The 18,869-nt window shown below is 39.4% G+C and overlaps 1 protein-coding gene across 3 annotated transcripts in view; it reads right to left on the bottom strand.

The window, feature by feature from the left end:
• The window catches only part of ARMH4 (armadillo like helical domain containing 4), a 179,310-nt gene that overhangs the window by 155,456 nt on the left and 4,985 nt on the right, over positions 1 to 18,869 (bottom strand). The gene's annotated exons all lie outside the window — the stretch shown is intronic.

Genomic DNA, 18,869 nt, shown 5'->3' with positions numbered 1-18,869 from the left:
TCAAAATGGATCAAAGACCTGAATGTAAGTCAGGAAACCATAAAATGCATAGAAGAAAACAGAGGCAAACATCTCTTGAATAAAAACATGAGCAACTTTTTCCTGAACACATCTCATTGGGCAAGGGAAACAGGAGCAAAAATGAACAAGAGGGACTACATCAAACTAAAAAGCTTCTGTACAGCAAAGGACACCATCAGCAGACCAAAAAGGCATCCTACAGTATGGGAGAATATGCTTGTAATTGACTTATCTGATAAGGGGTTAACAGCCAGAATATATAAAGAACTCATAAGCCTCAACACCCAAAAACAAATAACCTGATTAAAGAATGGGCAGAGGATCTCAACAGATACTTCTCCAAAGAAGAAATTCAGATGACCAACAGTCACATGAAAAGATGTTCCACAAGCTAATCATCAGGGAAATGCAAATTAAAACCACAATGCAATATCACCTCACACCAGTTAGGATGGTCAACATCCAAAAGACAAGGAACAACAAATGCTGGCAAGGATGCAGAGAAAGGGGAACCTCCTACACTGCTGGTGGAAATGTAAATTAGTTCAACCACTGTGGAAAGCAATTTGAAATTCCTCAAAAAACTAAAAATAGAAATACCATTTGACCCAGGAATTCCACTCCTAGGAATATATACAAAGAAAACAAGATCACAGATTCAAGAAGACATATACACCCCTGTGTTTATTACAGCACTATTTACAAAGCCAAGATATGGAAGCAACCTAAGTGTTCACCAGTAGATGAATGGATAAAGAAGAGGGAGTACATACATACAATGGAATATTATTCAGTGATAAAAAGAAAACAAATCTTACCATTTGCAACACCATGGATGGAGCTAGAGGGTATTATACTCAGTGAAATAAGCCAGGTGAAGGAAGACAAGTACCAGATTATTTCACTCATTTGTGGAGTATAAAAACAAAGCAAAACTGAAGGAATAAAATAGCAGCAGACTCAGACTCCAAGAAGGGATTAAGGGTTACCAAAGGGGGGGGAGGGAGAAGGGGATTAACAGGCACTATAATTTGCAATCACAATAAAGGTAGGTCACAGGGAAGGCAGTACAGCACAGAGAAGACAAGTAGTGACTTTCTAGTATCTTACTACACTGATAGACAGTGACTGCAATGGGGAGGTGAGAATTTGATAATATGGGTGAATGTTGAAAGCCTAATGTTGTTCATGTGAAACCTTCCTAAGATTGTATATCAATGACACTTTAATAAAAAAAGAAAAACTAGAGAGGAGGCGGAGCCAAGATGGCGGCGTGAGTAGAGCAGTGGAAATCTCCTCCCAAAAACACATAGAGCTATGAAAATATAACAAAGAAAAATCTTCCTAAAATAGAGACCACAGGACACAGGACAACATCCAGACCACATCCACACCTGCAAGAACCCAGCGCCTTGTGAAGGGGGTAAGATACAAGCCCCAGCCCGGCGGGACCCGAGCGCCCCTCCCCCCGGCTCCCGGCGGGTGGAGAGAAACCGGAGCAGTTTTTTTTTGGCGAGCGCTTTTTGGAAGCCTTAGAGGGACGGGCCCCCGTTGCTGGGGAGGCAGGGTGGCGGGACCGGTGAGGAGGTGCCTGGGAACGGCGCCGGAGGACAAACAATATCCCGCGTTTCTCCCTGCGAGACCTGGGGGCGGGTGCCTGAGACCGGTGCCTGAGGACGGAGGAGGTCGCGCGTTTTTCCCCTTTTTTTTTTTTTTTCTCTTTTGGGCGAGCGCTTTTTGGAAGCCTTGAAGGGACGGGGACCCCAGTGCTAGGGAGGCACGGTGGTGGGACTGGTGAGCGGGTGGCTGGGACCGGCGCCTGAGGACAAAGATTATCCCCCGTTTTTCCCTGCGGGACCGGTGGGCAGGTGCCTGAGACCGGCACTTGAGGACAGAGGAAATCGCGCGTTTTTCCCCTTTTTTTTTTCTCTTTTCTGCGAGTGCTTTTTGGAAGCCTAAAAGGGACAGGGACCCCGGTGCTAGGGAGGCAGGGCGGCGGGACTGGTGAGCGGGTGCCTGGGACCGGCACCTGAGGACAAAGAATATCCCGCATTTTTCCCTGTGGGACCGGTGGGTGGGTGCCTGAGACCAGTACCTGAGGACGGAAGAAATCGCGCGTTTTTCCCCTTTTTTTTCTCTCTTTTTGCCGAGTGCTTTTTGGAAGCCTTGAAGGGACAGGGACCCCGGTGCTAGGGAGGCAGGGCAGCGGGACTGGTGAGCGGGTACGTGGGACAAGTGCCTGAGGACAAAGAATATTGAGCGTTCCTTCCCTGCCGGACTGGTGGGTGGGTGCTTTTTGGAAGCCTTGAAAGGACAGGGACCCTGGTGCTAGGGAGACAGGGCAGCAGGACCAGTGAGCGGGTGCCTGGGACCGGCACCTGAGGAAAAAAAAAAAAAAAAAAAAAATCGCTTGTTTTTTCCTTTTTTTTCCTTTTTTTTTTTCTCTTTCTTTCTGTTCCCTCTCTCATTGTTGCTGTTGTTGTTTTGGTTTGGAGAGTGCTTTTTGGAAATCTTAAAGGGGCAGGACAGGTCACTTAGACCAGAAGCAGGGAATCTGGGGATCTCTGGGCACTCTAACCCCCTGGGCAGCAGGGAGCACAGAGGCCCCTTACGGAGATAAATAGTCTCCTGGCTGCTCCCCCTCCAACGGGGCTCCACCATTTTGGAGGAACAGCCCCAGCCAGGCCAAGCCCACAGCAACAGTGGAGATAAACCCCAAAGCAACTGGGCAGGAAGCAGAAGCCCTGTCTGCACACAGCTGCCCAGCACAAGCCACTAGAGGTCGCTATTCTCCCAGGAAAAGGCTACAAACCAACAAGAAGGGAAGCTCTTCCAGCGGTCACTTGTACCAGCTCTGCAAACTATCTCTATCACCATGAAAAGGCAAAACTACAGGCAGACAAAGATCACAGAGACAACACCTGAGAAGGAGACAGACCTAACTAGTCCTCCTGAAAAAGAATTCAAAATAAAAATCATGAACATGCTGACAGAGATGCAGAAAAAAATGCAAGAGCAATGGGATGAGATGCAGAGAAAAATGCAAGAGCAGTGGGATGAGATGCAGAGAAAAATGCAAGAGCAGTGGGATGAAGTCTGGAAGGAGATCACAGATGTCAGGAAAGAGATCACAGAAGTGAAACAATCCCTGGAAGGATTTATAAGCAGAATGGATAAGATGCAAGAGGCCATTGAAGGAATAGAAGCCAGAGAACAGGAACGTATAGAAGCTGACAGAGAGAGAGATAAAAGGATCTCCAGGAATGAAACAACACTAAGAGAAATATGTGACCAATACAAAAGGAAAAACATTCGTATTATAGGGATACCAGAAGAGGAAGAAAGAGGAAAAGGGATAGAAAGTGTCTTTGAAGAAATAATTGCTGAAAACTTCCCCAAACTGGGGGAGGAAATAATCGAACAGACCATGGAATTATACAGAACCCCCAACAGAAAGGATCCAAGGAGGACAACACCAAGACACATAATAATTAAAATGGCAAGGATCAAGGACAAGGAAAGAGTTTTAAAGGCAGCTAGAGAGAAAAAGGTCACCTATAAAGGAAAACCAATCAGGCTAACATCAGACTTCTCAACAGAAACCCTACAGGCCAGAAGAGAATGGCATGATATACTTAATGCAATGAAACAGAAAGGCCTTGAACCAAGGATACTGTATCCAGCACGACTATCATTTAAATATGATGGTGGGATCAAACAATTCCCAGACAAGCAAAAGCTGAGGGATTTTGCTTCCCACAAACCACCTCTACAGGGCATCCTACAGGGACTGCTCTAGATGGGAGCACCCCTAAAAAGAGCACAGAACAAAACACACAACATATGAAGAATGGAGGAGGAGGAATAAGAAGGGAGAGAAGAAAAGACTCTCCAGACAGTGTATATAACAGCTCAATAAGCGAGCTAAGTTAGGCAGTAAGATACTAAAGAAGCTAACCTTGAACCTTTGGTAACCACGAATCTAAAGCCTGCAATGGCAATAAATACATATCTTTCAATAGTCACCCTAAATGTAAATGGACTTAATGCACCAATCAAAAGACATAGAGTAATAGAATGGATAAAAAAGCAAGACCCATCTATATGCTGCTTACAAGAAACTCACCTTAAACCCAAAGATAAGCATAGACTAAAAGTCAAGGGATGGAAAAACATATTTCAGGCAAACAACAGTGAGAAGAAAGCAGGGGTTGCAGTACTAATATCAGACAAAATAGACTTCAAAACAAAGAAAGTAACAAGAGATAAAGAAGGCCACTACATAATGATAAAGGGCTTAGTCCAACAAGAGGATATAACCATTCTAAATATATATGCACCCAATACAGGAGCACCAGCATATGTGAAGCAAATACTAACAGAACTAAAGAGGGAAATAGACTGCAATGCATTCATTGTAGGAGACTTCAACACACCACTCACCCCAAAGGATAGATCCACCGGGCAGAAAATAAGTAAAGACACACAGGCACTGAACAACACACTAGAACAGATGGACCTAATAGACATCTATAGAACTTTACATCCAAAAGCAACAGGATATACATTCTTCTCAAGTGCACATGGAACATTCTCCAGAATAGACCACATACTAGCTCACAAAAAGAGCCTCAGTAAATTCCACAATATTGAAATTCTACCAACCAATTTTTCAGACCACAAAGGTATGAAAGTAGAAATAAATTCTACAAAGAAAACAAAAAGGCTCACAAACACATGGAGGCTTAACAACATGCTACTAAATAATCAATGGATCAATGAACAAATCAAAATAGAGATCAAGGAATATATAGAAACAAATGACAACAACAACACTAAGCCCCAACTTCTGTGGGATGCAGCGAAAGCAGTCTTAAGAGGAAAGTATATAGCAATCCAGGCACTTGAAGAAGGAAGAACAATCCCAAATGAATAGTCTAACATCACAATTATTAAAACTGGAAAAAGAAGAACAAATGAGGCCTAAAGTCAGCAGAAGGAGGGACATAATAAAGATCAGAGAAGAAATAAACAAAATTGAGAAGAATAAAACAATAGCAAAAATCAACGAAACCAAGAGCTGGTTCTTTGAGAAAATAAACAAAATAGATAAGCCTCTAGCCCAACTTATTAAGAGAAAAAGAGAGTCAACACAAATCAACATAATCAGAAATGAGAATGGAAAAATCACGACAGACTCCACAGAAATACAAAGAATTATTAAAGACTACTATGAAAACCTATATGCCAACAAGCTGGAAAACCTAGAAGAAATGGACAACTTCCTAGAAAAATACAACCTCCCAAGACTGACCAAGGAAGAAACACAAAAGTTAAACAAACCAATTACAAGCAAAGAAATTGAAACAGTAATCAAAAAACTACCCAAGAACAAAACCCCGGGGCCGGACGGATTTACCTCGGAATTTTATCAGACACACAGAGAAGACATAATACCCATTCTCCTTAAAGTGTTCCACAAAATAGAAGAAGAGGGAATACTCCCAAACTCATTCTATGAAGCCAACATCACCCTAATACCAAAACCAGGAAAAGACCCCACCAAAAAAGAAAATTACAGACCAATATCCCTGATGAATGTAGATGCAAAAATACTCAATAAAATATTAGCAAACAGAATTCAACAGTATATCAAAAGGATCATACACCATGACCAAGTGGGGTTCATCCCAGGGATGCAAGGATGGTACAACATTCGAAAATCCATCAACATCATCCACCACATCAACAAAAAGAAAGACAAAAACCACATGATCATCTCCATAGATGCCGAAAAAGCATTTGACAAAATTCAACATCCATTCATGATAAAAACTCTCAGCAAAATGGGAATAGAGGGCAAGTACCTCAACATAATAAAGGCCATCTATGATAAACCCACAGCCAGCATTATACTGAACAGCGAGAAGCTGAAAGCATTTCCACTGAGATCGGGAACCAGACAGGGATGCCCACTCTCCCCACTGTTATTTAACATAGTACTGGAGGTCCTAGCCACGGCAATCAGACAAAACAAAGAAATACAAGGAATCCAGATTGGTAAAGAAGAAGTTAAACTGTCACTATTTGCAGATGATATGATACTGTACATAAAAAACCCTAAAGACTCCACTCCAAAACTACTAGAACTGATATCGGAATACAGCAAAGTTGCAGGATACAAAATCAACACACAGAAATCTGTAGCTTTCCTATACACTAACAACGAATCAATAGAAAGAGAAATCAGGAAAACAATTCCATTCACCATTGCATCAAAAAGAATAAAATACCTAGGAATAAACCTAACCAAGGAAGTGAAAGACTTATACTCTGAAAACTACAAGTCACTCTTAAGAGAAATTAAAGGGGACACTAATAAATGGAAACTCATCCCATGCTCATGGCTAGGAAGAATTAATGTCGTCAAAATGGCCATCCTGCCGAAAGCAATATACAAATTTGATGCAATCCCTCTCAAATTACCAGCAACATTCTTCAATGAATTGGAAGAAATAATTCAAAAATTCATATGGAAACACCAAAGACCCCGAATAGCCAAAGCAATCCTGAAAAAGAAGAATAAAGTAGGGGGGATCTCACTCCCCAACTTCAAGCTCTACTACAAAGCCATAGTAATCAAGACAATTTGGTACTGGCACAAGAACAGAGCCACAGACCAGTGGAACAGATTAGAGACCCCAGAAATTAACCCAAACATATATGGTCAATTAATATTTGATAAAGGAGCCATGGACATACAATGGCAAAATGACAGTCTCTTCAACAGATGGTGCTGGCAAAACTGGACAGCTACATGTAGGAGAATGAAACTGGACCATTGTCTAACCCCATATACAAAGGTAAACTCAAAATGGATCAAAGATCTGAATGTAAGTCACGAAACCATTAAACTCTTGGAAAAAAACATAGGCAAAAACCTCTTAGACATAAACATGAGTGATCTCTTCTTGAACATATCTCCCCAGGCAAGGAAAACAACAGCAAAAATGAGCAAGTGGGACTACATTAAGCTGAAAAGCTTCTGTACAGCGAAAGACACCATCAATAGAACAAAAAGGAACCCTACAGTATGGGAGAATATATTTGAAAATGACAGATCTGATAAAGGCTTGACGTCCAGAATATATAAAGAGCTCACACGCCTCAACAAACAAAAAACAAATAACCTAATTAAAAAATGGGCAGAGGAACTGAACAGACAGTTCTCCAAAAAAGAAATACAGATGGCCAAGAGACACATGAAAAGATGCTCCACATCGCTAATTATCAGAGAAATGCAAATTAAAACTACAATGAGGTATCACCTCACACCAGTAAGGATAGCTGCCATCCAAAAGACAAACAACAACAAATGTTGGCGAGGCTGTGGAGAAAGGGGAACCCTCCTACACTGCTGGTGGGAATGTAAATTAGTTCAACCATTGTGGAAAGCAGTATGGAGGTGCATCAAAATGCTCAAAACAGACCTACCATTTGACCCAGGAATTCCACTCCTAGGAATTTACCCTAAGAACGCAGCAATCAAGTTTGAGAAAGACAGATGCACTCCTATGTTTATCGCAGCACTATTTACAATAGCCAAGAATTGGAAGCAACCTAAATGTCCATCTGTAGATGAATGGATAAAGAAGATGTGGTACATATACACAATGGAATACTACTCAGCCATAAGAAGTGGAAAAATCCAACCATTTGCAGCAACATGGATGGAGCTGGAGAGTATTATGCTCAGTGAAATAAGCCAAGCGGAGAAAGAGAAATACCAAATGATTTCACTCATCTGAGGAGTATAGGAACAAAGGAAAAACTGAAGGAACAAAGCAGCAGCAGAATTACAGAACCCAAAAATGGACTAACAGGTACCAAAGGGAAAGGAACTGGGGAGGATGGGTGGGCAGGGAGGGATAAGGGGGGGGAAGAAGAAGGGGGGTATTAAGATTAGCATGCATGGGGGGGAGGGAGAAAGAGGAGGGTGGGCTGCACAACACAGAGAGGACAAGTAGTGACTCTACCACATTTTGCTAAGCTGATGGACAGTAACCGTAATGGGGTTGTTAGGGGGGACCTGATATAGGGGAGAGCATAGTAAACATAGTATTCTTCATGTAAGGGTAGATTAAAAATTTAAAAAAAAAAAAAAAAGAAAGAAAGAAAGAAAAGGGGGATTACTCGTTAACAGGATAAAACTATTGGTAAATCAAAGATCAACGCATGCTTTAAATATCCTTAATGTTGATCACTTAAAGGGTGTCAGATGATCAGCTATGGAGGTACTCTTTTCTGATAATATTCCTTTCTCTTAATTAAAAAAAAAAAAAAAAAAAAAAAGCAGTTACTGTGTGCTGACCTCCAATGAGTTCTGCACAGTGGTATAGAGGGCATGTCAAAGTGTGGGCAAAGGGTCTGTTTGTTTCTACGCAGAAGATCAAGGCCTAGCTTGGATACCCAGAAAATGAAATAAGATACGATATGAGGAGGAGCTTCCGGCATCAGCACTCTCTGGAGGACTCGTGCCGGGGGATGATCATCAAAAAGCCTCCCCAGGGATCCGGACGATGCTGCGGTTGTGGCTGCATCCAGCCCACCGTCTCCTGGACTTGCCATAAGAAGGAGGAGGGAGATGTCTAGGCTGGCATGTGCATACAGTGAGACAACGAATTTGACTGGATCTGTACTGTTGGAACTCAACCAGGAGTTGGGAGGGGTGCAAGTTGTAGCACCCCAAAATCTCATGACTATAGACTATCTATGGTTAAAAGAACATATGGGATGTGAACAGATCCCAGAAATGGGCTGCTTTAATTTGTCTGATGGTTCAAGTACAGTTGGAAAATATCCATCATATTATAGATAAATTTTCACAAATGCCTAGGGTGCCTAAATGGTTTTCTTGGCTTCACTGGAGATGGCTGGTAATTATAGATTTGCTTTGTTTATGTCACCGTATTCCTATTATGTTAATATGTGTGTGCAAATTAGTTAGTAGTTTAAAACCTATACATACTTAAGGTACTATACAAGAAGATATGTCAAAGAAATAATCAATCCTCCCAAGTTTCCTTCATATGCTACATCTATAGCTTTTCTTCTTCCTTCCTAATTACAAACCTTAAATAGAATTCGTGCCTCATATCGAATTTACCGAGTATCATAATTCCTCCAGGTGGTAAAGATACCTCGAGACAAGTGCTGGGCATAGAAGCCACAGGGCATAAATCTGCAAAGAAATAAAAAGCTAACCTTTGCAAACAATATGGCTTCTCTCTCACTTACCAACTTTACATTTCCCTGTATGGCCCCGGAAGATGACTGGTTAGCCAGAGACGGGTAAGATTCCTCAAGGGAGGAACAACCTAAGACAGGCACAGTCGCAGGGGGGCCATCAGGTGAGAATTTGGGGATCAACAGAGGTGAGGCTCAGAACCTCACCCCCCCTGCTTTGAGAGAAATCTTCTGCATCCGTGGATGTCTTGCTGCCCTTGTCTAGCCTGGATTAATACTTAGTCCATAGGCACACACCTGATCATCTGATCATCTACATTTGCCTTCTTACAGCACTAAACTATGTTTTCTACCTTTATCTTGCATCTACCTACCACTTCAGCATTTTATTAAAAATAAAAATAATAATAATAATAGGAGAAATGTGGGATCAACATATAAATCAAGTACAAAAATCAAATGAATATTCATATTTGACCTGATGGTTTATAGGTCATATTGCATGATCAAAACCGAAAGTTTCTGTGATGAATGCCCTTGTACTGTTCACCATGTAAGAATTTATTCACTCTGTAAGAATTCGTTCACCATGTAAGAACTTGTTCGTTATGCTTCAGAAGATTGGAGACTGACGAGAATTAGGCTTGAGATGGATTAATGATTGTACATTGAGCATTGACCCCCCTATACTGAATTTTATTGTTGTTAACAACCATTTGATCAATAAATATGAGAGATGCCCTCTCAAAAAAAAAAAAAAAAATGTGCAGCATTATCACAAGGCAAAAGTCACAAGCTAACAAATAGAAATTAAAGATTATTGCATTCAGTTGAAATGAAGGTTATTTTTATATGAAGCTTCAAATGAACCAACTATTAAGGAAAAAAGACAACTTTAATATTTTTGTCCTTGTTGATGGAGGCACATCAATAGAATGAATAAACAGTGTTTTGAATTCTAAAAAAAAAAAGAAAAACTAGAGTGAAAACCAAGTCCTAGTGATTCTTCATTGAGATGTAATTTATATACCATAAAATTCACCAGTTTTGAGTATATATTTTAATGATTTTAGTAATTTTATCAAATTATGCAATCATCATGGTACAGTTGAAGAATATTTCCATCATTCTAATACCCATTTACAATTAGTCCCTGTTCTCACCCCAGCCTCAGACAAATACTACTTTGTTTTTGACTTCCATAGATTTGTCTTTTGTTTTTTTAAATCTCCATATAAATGATATTTCATATAGAATAAATTATACAATATTTGGCCTTCTGACTGGCTTTTTTCACTCAGCATAATGATTTTTAGGTTCATCCATGTTGTAGCATTTATTGATAGTTCATTCCTTTTTATTACTGAATAGTATTCCATCAAATAGTTTACCATATTTTGTTAATGTACCCATCAGCCAATGGACATTTGCTGCTGAATGACAGAGCATAGAATGACAGCCAATGGACATTTGCTGCTGAATGACAGAGCATAGAATGACAGTTTTGTCTTTGGGCTTTCAATTTGTTCTTGGTGTGGCATAACATTTTCCTTAAGGGTGTGAAGTAGTGTTTGCCAACTTTTGGTGAAGGATGAATTGATTTTTTGGGGGGTGATTGGTGAGAATAAAGACATAATAATTAGACCTTATCACTAGATCTATGCCTCAAAAATATTTTCAAACCACAGGCAACTTTGACAGGATGTATACCTGCCCCATTCCACAGGATGTATGCCTGACACACTCCCAAAATGTTGTTACTAAGAAACTACATTACCATGAAACAGTAATAACAATGGCAGTGATGACCACCACAATAAAACCTTCCAGGATGTAATGAAATAAGTATGCATGGGGGTACCTCAATGAGAAAAATTACATCAAAATATCTTATGTTAAATAGGAACAAAAATGTTGCCCCGATATAAATACTATCCTATAAGCACTGATGCCTATAGACATTAAGCAGACCTCTCAGAATGTACTTTCAGAACTGTATGCCCAGTGTAAACCATATACTGGAAAGAATTATCATAAAATGAATATATACCCAAATGATTCAGCACTGTTGTTTTTTTCTTTTTTTTTCTTTTATTCATTTAGTTATCATTAACCTACAATTACATGATGAACATTATGTTTACTAGACTTCCCCCTTCACTAAATACCCCCAGAAACACCATTACAGTCACTGTCCATCAGTGTAGTAAGATGCTGTAGAATCACTACGTGTCTTCTCTGTGTTGCACATCCTGTCCCATGCCCCCCCAACATTATACATGCTAATTGTAAAGTCCCCTTTCTTTTCCCCCACCCATATCTCACCCTTCCCACCCATCCTCCACAGTCCTTTTCCCTTTGGTAACTATTAGTCCATTCTTGGGATCTGTGATTCTGCTGTTGTTTTGTTCCTTCAGTTTTCCTTTGTTCTTATACTCCACATATGAGTGAAATCATTTGATATTTCTCTTTCTCCGCTTGGCTTGTTTCACTGAGCATAATACCCTCCAGCTCCATCCATGTTGCTGCAAATGGTAGGATTTGCCCTTTTCTTATGGCTGAGTAGTATTCCATTGTGTATATGTACCACAGCTTCTTTATCCATTCATCTACTGATGGACACTTAGGTTGCTTCCATTTCCTGGCTATCATAAATAGTGCTGCAATAAACATAGGGGTGCATCTGTCTTTTTCAAACTGGGTTGCTGCATTCTTAGGGTAAATTCCCAGAAGTGGAATTCCTGGGTCAAATGGTATTTCTATTTTGAGCTTTTTGAGGAACCTCCATATTGCCTTCCACAATGGTTGAACTAATTTACATTCCCACCAGCAGTGTAGGAGGGTTCCCCTTTCTCCACAACCTCGCCAACATTTGTTGTTGTTTGTCTTTTTGATGGTGGCGATCCTTACTGGTGTGAGGTGATATCTCATTGTGGTTTTAATTTGCATTTCTCTGATGACTAGTGATGTGGAGCATCTTTTCATGTGTCTGTTGGCCATCTGAATTTCTTCTTTGGAGAACTGTCTGTTCAGCTCCTCTGCCCATTTTTTAATTGGATTATTTGCTTTTTATTTGTTGAGGTGTATGAGCTCTTTATATATTTTGGATGTCAACCCCTTATCAGATCTGACATTTATGAATATATTTTCCCATACTGTAGGGTACCTTTTTGTTCTATTGATGGTGTCCTTTGCTGTACAGAAGCTTTTCAGCTTGATATAGTCCCACTTGTTCATTTTTGCTTTCGTTTCCCTTGCCAGGGGAGATATGTTCATGAAGAAGTTGCTCATGTTTATGTCCAAGAGATTTTTGCCTGTGTTTTTTTCTAATAGTTTTATGGTTTCATGACTTACATTCAGGTCTTTGATCCATTTCAAATTTACTTTTGTGTATGGGGTTAGACAGTGATCCAGCTTCATTCTCTTACATGTAGCTGTCCAGTTTTGCCAGCACCATCTGTTGAAGAGACTATCATTTCCCCATTGTATGTCCATGGCTCCTTTATCGAATATTAATTGACCATATCAGCTTGGGTTAATATCTGGAGTCTCTAATCTGTTCCACTAGTCTGTGGCTCTGTTCTTGTGCCAGTGCCAAATTGTCTTGATTACTATGGCTTCATAGTAGAGCTTGAAGTTGGGGAGTGAGATCCCTGCCACTTTATTCTTCTTTCTCAGGATTGCTTTGGCTATTCGGGGTCTTTGGTGTTTCCATATGAATTTTTGAACTTTTTGTTCAAGTTCGTTACAGAATGTTGTTGGTAATTTGATAGGGATTGCATCAAATCTGTATATTGCTTTGGGCAAGATGGCCATTTTGACAATATTAATTCTTCCTACCCAAGAGCATGGGACGAGTTTCCATTTGTTAGTGTCCCCTTTAATTTCTCTTAAGAGTGTCTTATAGTTTTCAGGGTATAGGTCTTTCACTTCCTTGATTAGGTTTATTCCTAGGTATTTTATTCTTTTTGATGCAATTGTGAATGAAATTGTTTTCCTGATTTCTCTTTCTATTGGTTCATTGTTAGTGTATAGGAAAGCCACAGATTTCTGTGTGTTAATTTTGTATCCTGCAGCTTTGCTGTGTTCCGATATCAGTTCTAGTAGTTTTGGAGTGGAGTCTTTAGGGTTTTTATGTACAATATCATGTCATCTGCAAATAGTGACAGTTTAACTTCTCCTTTACCAATCTGGATTCCTTGTATTTCTTTGTTTAGTCTAATTGCCATGGCTAGGACCTCAAGTACTATGTAAAATAACAGTGGGGAGAGTGGGCATCCCTGTCTTGTTTCCGATCTCAGAGGAAAAGCTTCCAGCTTCTCGCTGTTCAGTATGATGTTGGCTGTGGGTTTATCATATATGGCCTTTATTATGTTGAGGTACTTGCCCTCTATACCCATTTTGCTGAGAGTTTTTACCATGAATGGATGTTTTTTCATTTTTTTCAGCATCTATGGAGATGATCATGTGGTTTTTGTCTTTCTTTTTGTTGATGTGGTGGATGATGTTGATGGATTTTCGAATGTTGTACCATACTTGCATCACTGGGATGAATCCCACTTGGTTGTGGTGTATGATCCTTTTGATATATTTTTGAATTCGGTTTGCTAATATATTAGTGAGTATATTTGCATCTACGTTCATCAGGGATATTGGTCTGTAATTTTCTTTTTTGGTGGGGTCTTTGCATGGTTTTGGTATTAGGGTGATGTTGGCTTTATAGAATGAGTTTGGGAGTGCTCCCTCCTCTTCTGTGTTTTGGAAAACTTTAAGGAGAATGGGTACTATATCTTCTCTGTTTGTCTGATAAAATTCTGAGGTAAATCCAACTGGCCCTGGGGTTTTGCTCTTGGGTAGTTTTTTATTACCGCTGCAATTTCTTTGCTGGTAATTGGTTTGTTTAGATTTTGTGTTTGTTCCTTGGTCAGTCTTGGAAGGTTGTATTTTTCTAGGAAGTTGTCCATTTCTTCTAGGTTTTCTAATGTCTAAGCATATAGGTTTTCATAGTAGTCTCTAATAATTCTTTGTATTTCTGTTGGGTCTGTCGTGATGTTTCCTTTCTCGTTTCTGATTCTGTTGATGTGTGTTGATTCTCTTTTTCTCTTAATAAGCCTGGCTAGAGGCTTATCTATTTGGTTTATTTTCTCAAAGAACCAGCTCTTCGTTTCGTTGATTTTTGCTATTGTTTTATTCTTCTCAATTTTGTTTATTTCTTCTCTGATCTTTATTATGTCCCTCCTTCTGCTGACTTTAGGCCTCATTTGTTCTTCTTTTTCCAATTTTGATAATTGTGACTTTAGACTATTCATTTGGGTTTGTTCTTCCTACTTTAAATATGCCGGGATTGCTATATACTTTTCTCTTAAGACTGCTTTTGCTGCATCCCACAGAAGTTGGGGCTTTGTGTTGTTGTTGTCATTTATTTCCATATATTGCTGGACCTCCATTTTAATTTGGTTGTCAATCCATTGACTATTTAGGAATGTGTTGTTAAGCCTCCATGTGTTTGTGGGCCTTTTTGCTTTCTTTGTACAATTTATTTCTAGTTTTATACCTTTGTGGTCTGAAAAGTTGGTTGGTAGAATTTCAATCTTTTTGAATTTACTGAGGCTCTTTTGGTGGCCTAATATGTGGTCTATTTTCAGGAATGTTCCATGTGCACTTGAGAAGAATGTGTATCCTGTTGCTTTTGGATGTAGAGTTCTATAGATGTCTATTAGGTCCATCTGTTCTAGTGTGTTGTTCAGTGCCTCTGTGTCCTTACTTACTTTCTGTCTGGTGTATCTGTCCTTTGGATTGAGTGGTGTGTTGAAGTCTCCTAGAATGATGCATTGCATTCTATTTCCTTGTTTAGTTCTTTTAGTATTTGTTTCACATATGTTGGTGCTCCTGTGTTGGGTGCATATACATTTATAATGGTTGTATCGTCTTGTTGGACTGAGTCCTTTATCATTATGTAATGTCCTTCTTTATCTCTTGTTACTTTCTTTATTTTGAAGTCTATTTTGTCTGATACTAGTACTGCAAGTCCTGCTTTTTTCTCCCTATTGTTTGCATGAAATATCTTTTTCCATCGCTTGACTTTTAGTCTGTGCATGTCTTTGGGTTTGAGGTGAGTCTCTTGTAAGCAGCATATAGATGGGTCTTGTTTTTTTTATGCATTCAGTGACTCTATGTCTTTTGATTGGTGCATTCAGTCCATTTACATTTAGGGTGATTATCAATAGGTATGTACTTATTGCCATTGCAGGCTTTAGATTCATGGTTACCAAAGGTTCAAGGTTAATTTCCTTACTATCTAAGAGCCTAACTTAACTCACTTAGTATGCTGTTACAAACACAATCTAAAGGTTCTTTTCTTTTTCTCCTCCTTTTTCTTCCTCCTCCATTCTTTACATATTAGGTATCATATTCTGTACTTATTGTCTGTCCCTTGATTGACTTTGTGGATAGTTAATTTAATTTTGCATTTGCTTAGTAATTAGATGTTCTACTTTCTTTATTGTGGTTTTATTACCTCTGGTGACAGCTATTCAACCTTAGGAACACTTCCATCTATGGCAGTCCCTCCAAAATAGACTGTAGAGATGGTTTGTGGGAGGCAAATTCTCTCAGCTTTTGCTTATCTGGAAATTATTTAATTCCTCCAAATTTAAATGATAATCTTGCTGGATAAAGTAATCTTGGTTCCAGGCCCTTCTGCTTCATGGCATTAAATACATTATGCCACTCCCTTCTGGCCTGTAAGATTTCTGATGAGAAGTCTGATGTTAGCCTGATGGGCTTTCCTTTGTATGTGATCTTATTTCTCTCTCTGGCTGCTTTTAACAGTCTTTCCTTATCCTTGATCTTTCCCATTTTAATTACTATGTGTCTTGGTGTTGTCTCCCTTGGGTCCCTTGTGTTGGGAGATCTGTGGATCTCCATGGCCTGAGAGACTTTCTCCTTCCCAAGACTGGGGAAGTTTTCAGCAACTACCTCCTCAAAGACACTTTCTATCCCTTTCTTTTTCTCTTCTTCTTGTATCCCTATAATGCGAATATTGTTTCGTTTGGATTGGTCACACAGTTCTCTCAATATTCTTTCATTCTTAGAAATCCTTTTTTCTCTCTGTGCCTCAGCTTCTTTGTATTCCTCTTCTCTAGTTTCTATTTCATTAATCGTCTTCTCCACCATATCCAACCTGCTTTTAATACCCTCCATCATGCTCTTCAACGATTGGATCTCCGACCTGAATTCATTCCTGAGTTCTTGCATGTCTTTCTGCACCTCCTTTAGCATGTTTATGATTTTTATTTTGAACTCCCTTTCAGGAAGTCACGAGGTCCATATCATTTAAATCTTTCTTGGACGTTGTATTAATAATTTTACTCTGGACCAGGTTCCTTTGGTGGTTCATATGTATGTGGCGCCATCTAGTGTCCAGAAGCTCTATTATGGAGCTGCTCACCCCCTGAAGCAGTGTCACGTGTCACAGGGGAGTGGTACTGGTGCCTCGGGGGAGGAAAGACCTATTCCCCGCTTCCTGGCTAGTTTGCCTGTCTCCACTGCCTGAACTAGTGGGCCGAGCACACAGGTATAAGCTTTTGCTTATCCCTGTGAAAGGATCCCTACTTTCCACAAGCAGCCGAAATCCGTCTCCCTAGGAACTCCGCCTGTCCCAGCTTTTCAACTCCAGAATCCGAAGAGTATGATGAAAGCACAATGAAATGTAGGTTTGTGCTCCCAGCGCAGATCTCTGGAGCTAGGTATTCAGCCATCCCAAGCCTTCGACTACCTCCCTGCTCTGTTTCTCTTCCTCCGGCCGGTGCGCTGGGGTGGGGGAGGGGCTTGTGTCCCACCTTGCCACAGCTCTGGTACATTACCCCGTTTGGTGAGGTCTGTTCTTTTCTCTTGGTGTATGCAGTCAGGCACCATCCTCTTTCCTGTTGCTCTCTCAGGATTAGTTGTGCCAACTATATTTTCTAATTGTATCCAGTTTTAGGAGGAAGCCTCTGTCTCTCCTCTCACACTGCCATCTTTAATCCTTTTTCTGTTTTTTAGTTTTTTATGTTTTACTTTATAAAACACAAAAGTATGCAAACCAGTGTAAAAGAAAAACCCAAGTAACCATCACCCAGGCCCAACAACCATCTATCTGCCCCATCCACAAATTAAATCTGCCTCCTCTTTATTATTTTGAAGCAAAGCTCAGGCACCAAATATAATTTTATCCATAAATATTTCATCATGCAACTCTACAAGAGAATTCTTTTGTAATAACATAACCACAATACCACAATTACATCTGAAATAGTTTAACAATAATTGCTTAATATGGAATTTCCAGTCTTTGTCCCTGTTATTTGAATTTATAAGCAATAAACTCTAATGGCAAAACAAACCTCTGTCAGATAAGGACTTCTTGCACATCCTGACAGAACACACATGGTAACACTTCTTCACATTGCCAAGTGATCTTGTTGGGATGGTATGGGATTTAAAGAACTAAAGGGAATGCAAAAATTAGCTGTGAAAACATGCCATATGGACGTTAAAGGATTACGGTCCCCATTTGGTTATGAAATGACTAACTATTTGCAGCTAAAATGTCTGGGATCTTTTTTAAAAAGTGGAATCTTTCTCTCACTGAGCATATTGATTAGAGACATAATCTAGACTGTCTGGGAATAGTTTCTCTGTAGCTGAACAAATCACACCCTTCAATGCACTGTTTAATTTTAGAAACATCTTGTCACATTTATTTAAATGTTTTGGCTCTGGATTATTTTTTCCCTTTAGGAATGCCTGATGTCCACATTTATAATTTAGCTATCATTTTTCTCAAAACAGCATGGAGCAATAGGAAAAGCAATTCCAGGTTTTGTCACATTCAAGTAGTATGACTTTATACAAGTTACTGAACCTCTCTGAGGAAGAATTTTTTTTTCATTTGTCAACTAATGAGGATTTTTTGCCTGCATGTACTAGATAATCAAGAAATAATAGCTATTGTTCATAAAAGAGGAATTTTCTACTAATAAAAATGCACGATTTACCAAAAGTTCCCGAATAATAGCTTTTTCTTTCGCACTATTATTTCTTATTGATGCTTCAACAAAACCATGTTACTATGTATATGTCAGCTACTTAAGGAATAAGTTCCTTCCATAGTTGCCTTGAATGCAAACAAGTACTTGGGCTAACAGAACTGTAACTGATAGATATATTAAGTCATTCTTCTGTGAATCTATTCTTTAAAAATTAGATCTATCCAGCTATTTTTATCTATTCTATTCTCTCAGAGCAAAATACCAAACTTTTATTTGAAACAGAAGAAAATAATAAGACAAAAAGCCTCATTCTCTCATTTTAGCAACAACACAAAAAAATCCAAATCCTTAGGGTCTATCCCAACCCTGACTCTAGACTGAGGTAATTATGTGGGAAGTCAGAAAACTTACATTTTTACCCATCCATGTGTGTACAGCATAAAAATTATTTATAGTAGGATGCAAGTTTAGCAAACAAATACTCTTATGCTCAATGGATGATTAAAATCTTTATTAAATACTTGTCTATTTTCTTGGCCTTTTATGTTTTAATATGCTATACTAAGGGAG

Source organism: Manis javanica, chromosome 8 (assembly GCF_040802235.1).
Source record: "Manis javanica isolate MJ-LG chromosome 8, MJ_LKY, whole genome shotgun sequence".
In the NCBI taxonomy this organism is placed as follows: Eukaryota; Metazoa; Chordata; class Mammalia; order Pholidota; family Manidae; genus Manis; species Manis javanica.
This window is presented reverse-complemented; position numbering and strand designations above follow the sequence as displayed.